This window comes from Palaemon carinicauda, chromosome 4, assembly GCF_036898095.1.
Source record: "Palaemon carinicauda isolate YSFRI2023 chromosome 4, ASM3689809v2, whole genome shotgun sequence".
NCBI classification, from domain to species: Eukaryota; Metazoa; Arthropoda; class Malacostraca; order Decapoda; family Palaemonidae; genus Palaemon; species Palaemon carinicauda.
Genome location: NC_090728.1, coordinates 63,560,494 through 63,566,741, shown reverse-complemented (window position 1 = coordinate 63,566,741; position 6,248 = coordinate 63,560,494).

Below are 6,248 nucleotides of genomic sequence, written 5' to 3'. Positions count from 1 at the left end.
TGATCTTCAACTGGATGTTATTAGGAAGGTTTCGTAGTGCAAATTTGCAGTTTAATTTCTTGTTTTGATCAGGTGGTTTGAAAGAATATCCTTCTCTTTCGGTGATTCTAGCCTGTAAAATAAATAAAAAATGTTAATTGTACAGATATATAAAGTTTTATTCAAATTTTTTTACTATGCACTTCAAAATCAGGACTATACTGTTAGTAAAATTTCTGCATGATAAAATATATAGAATACTCTAATGTAAAAATACAAGAATGGAAATGACAAACTAGACAAAATATTAACTGGAAAGAAATTATTTTCACACACCAAGGCCCGCCTGAACAGACTCTTAGTGTCTGATGGAGGGCAAGAAATAAACCAATAAAAGTAAAAGTAAAGTAAAAGTCCATAATATCTATAATCATTGTTTAAGGTGCGTTTTCCATACAGCGATTGTTACGATCATCGCTCAGCTTTGATGGCCCAGCGATCATCGCTCAGCTTTGATGGCCCAGCGATCATCGCTCAGCTTTGATGGCCCAGCGATCATCGCTCAGCTTTGATGGCCCAGCGATCATCGCTCAGCTTTGATGGCCCAGCGATCAGCGCTCAGCTTTGATTGCCCAGCGATCATCGCTCAGCTTTGATGGCCCAGCGATCATCGCTCAGCTTTGATGGCCCAGCGATCATCGCTCAGCTTTGATTGCCCAGCGATCAGCGCTCAGCTTTGATTGCCCAGCGATCAGCGCTCAGCTTTGATGGCCCAGCGATCATCGCTCTGCTTTGATGGCCCAGCGATCAGCGCTCAGCTTTGATTGCCCAGCGATCAGCGCTCAGCTTTGATGGCCCAGCGATCAGCGCTCAGCTTTGATTGCCCAGCGATCAGCGCTCAGCTTTGATGGCCCAGCGATCAGCGCTCAGCTTTGATTGCCCAGCGATCAGCGCTCAGCTTTGATTGCCCAGCGATCAGCGCTCAGCTTTGATTGCCCAGCGATCAGCGCTCAGCTTTGATTGCCCAGCGATCAGCGCTCAGCTGTGATTGCCCAGCGATCAGCGCTCAGCTGTGATTGCCCAGCGATCATCGCTCAGCTGTGATTGCCCAGCGATCATCGCTCAGCTGTGATTGCCCAGCGATCATCGCTCAGCTGTGATTGCCCAGCGATCATCGCTCAGCTGTGATTGCCCAGCGATCATCGCTCAGCTGTGATTGCCCAGCGATCATCGCTCAACTTTGATTGCCCAGCGATCATCGCTCAGCTTTGAATCGCTGAACACTAATTACATTTATTCCCATGGGGCTGTTTTGCAACGAGCGATTACCGCTACAGTCGGGAGCGATCATCGCTGGCTCCAAATAGTTGCTCGTTGCAAAACAGCCCCATAGGAGTAAATGCAATTAGTGCTCGGCGATGATCGCAACAATCACTGCATATAAAACATACCTTTAATAGGAGGCTTATCTTCAAGGAGGGAAGACGTTCCTATAACCACCTGGCTGTATAGGAGCAAAAAATGGTACTCTGTCAACCTCCTTACCGACCTGTATACTGTATAAATATGATGCAGAGTTTAGGCTAGGTCATTACCAGGGAAATGGATCTGGGTACTCACAATTGGGAGTCAGACATAAGGTTCAAGAACCGTACAGTCGTTCTGCGTCAAAGAAATTAGCCTAAGCACCACCAATGGACAGAAAACTGAGGCAGTACTTTGTATCCTCCCTTCTAGCATGTAAAGTTGGGATCAATCACTCATAGGACTTTAATTAGCATTTGTCTCGTGAAAGCACAGGTTGTTGGACATTTGATGGGCCGTCCAATCCTTTCATTCAGTGGCACCCCACTGCCAAGGATGAGAAAAGACAAAAGACAGTCATCCATGGACTGTAAAGGAAAGGGATGTAGTCCCAAGATACAACACCACCAGCAAGGGGGTCCTGGACTCCTGGTAGTTTCAGCCTTAAGTCATTTAGGTTGTAACATTCAAACCAGCAAACAGCCGAGACATCTTGCTGCCTATGCAATGTATGGCCTAAAAAGTACATGACCTAAACGACCAAAATTCATAAACATATCTGCTCAATTTTCATCCAAAACTTCATATCTAGAAAAAATCTATAATCAAAATCAAGGAAAAAGAGAGTAGGTGTGTGGTAGACAACCATTTTAGGGACGTGGTATATAACAGGCAATTTTTAAAGGTTTAAAGGTCACTCATGAATGGCAGAGGCAAGGGACAGTGACATTGCCCTAGCAATCAGGACAAAGCCCTAGGGACTGACCATATATTATATGATCAGCGCCCAAGCCTTCTTTCCACCCAAGCTAGGACCAGGGAGGGCCAGGTAGTGGCTACTGATGACTCAGCAGGTAGACCTAAAGGCTCCCCCAAATCCCCCAACCTTAGCTCACAACAATGGTAAGGTTGCAGACACTAATGGCACTAACAAGTCTGAGCGGGACTCAAACCCCCGACTGGCAAACACCAGGCAGAGACGTTACCAATCAGGCCACAACAATACCTTAATGGTGACTCACACAAATGGTATGTGGAACATATCCATGTACCACTTCCCAGAACAGAGGAGTAACGAGGTAATGTTTAGTTGCAAGGGAAGTGAGGAACGGAGAAGTATTTAAAAGGGCTGCCAAAAGAAAGCATTATAATAACATATAGAGTAGATTTTTTTATTTATGGAATCAGTATACCAATAGTAAAATGAAAACTTCTCTACTCCTGGCTGCCTGCAGTCACCTTGCAACACCATATAGTGGTATGATTTACTGTCGATTTGATATTAAATCATTGCTTCTGAGATTAAATTATTGCTTTTGATTTACTATTGAATTTGAAAAAACTTTGAAGTATTTCTTTCAGATATTCAGTTCAACTGTAATTCCTTAATTCTGCATATATGTAAACAGCATAAAACAGGTTTATGTTCTTTCAGCCTAAGTATTTTACGGCTTAAAGATGCCTAATTTCATACAACCTAGAGTTTTGATGGCCTAACAGGTTCACAGCCGAAATTAATATGGACTAACTATCCCGAACTCGCCACAAGAAAGGGCAGTTGCTTGCCCCTGGCATAGGCTGATTGGACACCTGCCTCTAGTATATCAGACAGACCTGTTACACTGGGCTCATGCACCAGTTAACCTCACAAAGGTACACAACACATTAAGATTCCTAAAAAGGAAAACTTTCCCCTGTTAGCCCTATACTTTTAGGAGCACTTCTACTGATCAAAAATGCGTTTGAACTCAATAAAAATAATTATAACAAACCAAAGTAAGAGAAAGTTCCAACAATGAAAAAAAAATGAGAAAAAAACAAAAGTGGCTTGACTGGTCAGGCAGGTAGATAGGTGGCTTAACCTTACCAACCTATTGTTATTACCATAGCTACTACCTTGATATCTCTCATTTCTATGGCAAAAAGTATTACAGAATATTTTCCATGCTTTACCATATTAAGTTGAACATATTGCTTGCCAATGCTATACAAATATTTAGTTCTATATAGTCTATATTAGATGTATTTTGTTAGAAGATATTATAATGATAACTTTTCTTCCTTGATATGTGAACCATTTATTAAATCAGTGGGTTATCTTTTGTGTGCAGCATTTCCAATCATTTGTATTCTAACCTTTAATTTCCATGTTTCTTAACACTTAAATGGAACAATTATCAAGGATTTCAAATCAGAAATAGTATTTTACGGGTAGGAATAACAAAAAAAGTATGTTACACTATGTACAAATGACATATGCATAAATCAAACCAAACCCATCTGGAAAATTATATGACTCTAGCTAGAGTATCATGGGAAACTTGGGCTTTGTGAGAAAAACGGTGAAAGCCTGGGATACAGCACATCTAAACCACACCTCCCTAACCTATCCTAGGGTGCTAGGTACTCATCCTCATTGACAGGAGTCTTTGCACCATGTAATTACCCCATTTCTTAATTACACTATCACTTGGTGTATTATTTACACTATATCAATTGGTACACCTTAAATAGAGCTCCTTGTGTACTCACACTTCGTCATCATCATTTCCTACGCCTACCGACGCAAAGGGCCTAGGTTAGATTTCACCAGTCCTCTGCCTGGGACCTCACACGAGACATCACACTTACTTTAATCAAATGTCATCATAAACTTTGCATTCCACGTAAAGCAATTATTAACACGTGGAAGCCAGTAAAAGAAAAGGACTTCATATATATACATTTCTCCCCATAACCACTTTCGACAAATATATCAGCCATTAAGTAACTCCATTGGCTCAAAACATGGCTGTTACATAAAAATATTTCAAAGACCTATAGCATAAAACTCCTGGAAGCTTCATTTGGTCCAAAAGGTGGATTAGTAATTATAAAGAGAAATATTAAAAGTTGCTAAACCAATATAATAATAGCATAGGCCCAATTATTCACCGTTGAATTCTGAAGCAGTGGAAATCTTAAAACAACAGTTCTTTTCATAGTCGTGTCACTTTATGTGCAACTTATTCTTTTGGCTCTTTATATTTAGTACAAAATATGCCCTAACTGAAAATTAAAAATATCCCAGATATAATGACTCGTGATTGTCCTGCGCAGCTAATCCTTGCACTGCCAGAACAGCGGGCCAGTGAAATTATTTTGCGAGCGAACGAGCCATGGCGGAACAAAATTTATTTGAGGAACGCGATATGAATTACAGGCGATTGTTATTTTAATAGTGAACCACGAGGATGGCGTGCGAAGCACATTCATATACAGCCTGCTAGAACCGCGTAGTAGTTTAATTATTTTGCGAGCTAACGAGCCATAGCGGAGCAAATATTATATGAGGAAGGTGATGTAAATTATGGGTAATTATTACTTTAAATGTGAACCACAGGGATGGTGTGTAACTGCCAGAACAGCGGGACAGAAATTGTTTTGCAAGTGAAAGAGCCATGGTTGAGCAAAATTTGAAGAATGTGATGTAAATTATAAGTAATTTTTACTTTAATTGTGAACCACGGGGATGGCGTAGGCAGCAAATTCATGTACGGCCTGCCAGAACAGCGGAGCAGTGAAATTAATTTGCGTGAAGCGACCCATGGCAGAGCAAAAATTATATGAATGTGATGTGAATTATAGGTAATATTTACTTTAATTGTGAACCACAGGGATGGAGTGCACAGCAGATACATGTACCGACTGCCAGAACAGCAGAGCAGTGAAATGTTTACTTTAAGTGAACCACAGGGATGGTGTACGCAGCACATTCATGTACCGCCTGCCAGAACAACGGGCCAGTGAAATTACTTTACGAGCAAACGATCCATGGTAGAGTAAAATTTATTTGAAGAATGTGATATATATCATAGGCAATTTTTATTTTAATAGTGGACGATGGGAATGGCGTGCGCAGCACATTCATGTACCGCATGTCAGAACCGCGGGGCAGTGAAATTATTTTGCGAGCGAACGAGCCATAGCGGGGCAAAAATTATATGAGGAATGTGAGGTGAATTATAGGTAATTTTTACTTTAATTCTGAACCAGGGGGATGGCATGCGCAGCACATTCATGTACCGCCTTCCAGAACAGCGAGGCAGTTAAATTTTTTTCCAAGCGAACTAGCCATGGCGAAGCAAAATTTTTTTTGAGGAATGTGATGTAGATTATAGGTAGTTTTACTTTAATTCTGAACCACGGGGATGGCGTGCGCAGCACATTCATGTACAGCCTGCCAGAGCAGCATAGCAGTGAAACTATTTAGCTAGTAAACGAGCCATGGCGGGGCAAAAATTATATGAGGAATGTGATGTAGATTATAGGTAATTTTTACTTTAATTGTGAACCACGGGGATGGCGTGCACAGCACATTCATGTACTACCTCCCAGAACAGCTAGGCAGAGAAATGATTTTGCGAGCGAACGAGCCATGGCGTGGCAAAATTTATTTGAGGAATGTTATGTAAATTATAGGTAATTATTACTTTAATTGTGAACCACAGGGATGGAGTGCGCAGCACATTCATGTACAGCCTGCCAGAACAGCGAGGCAGTGAAATCATTTTGCGAGCCAACGAGCCATGGCGGAGCAAACATTATTTGAGTAACGTGATGTGAATTATAGATCATTTTTACTATAATTGTAAATCACGTCGATGGCGTGTGCAGCACATTCATGTACCGCTTGCAAGAGCACCGTAGTAGTGAAATTATTTTGTGTGAAGTGAGCCATGGTGGAACAAAAATTATATGAGGAA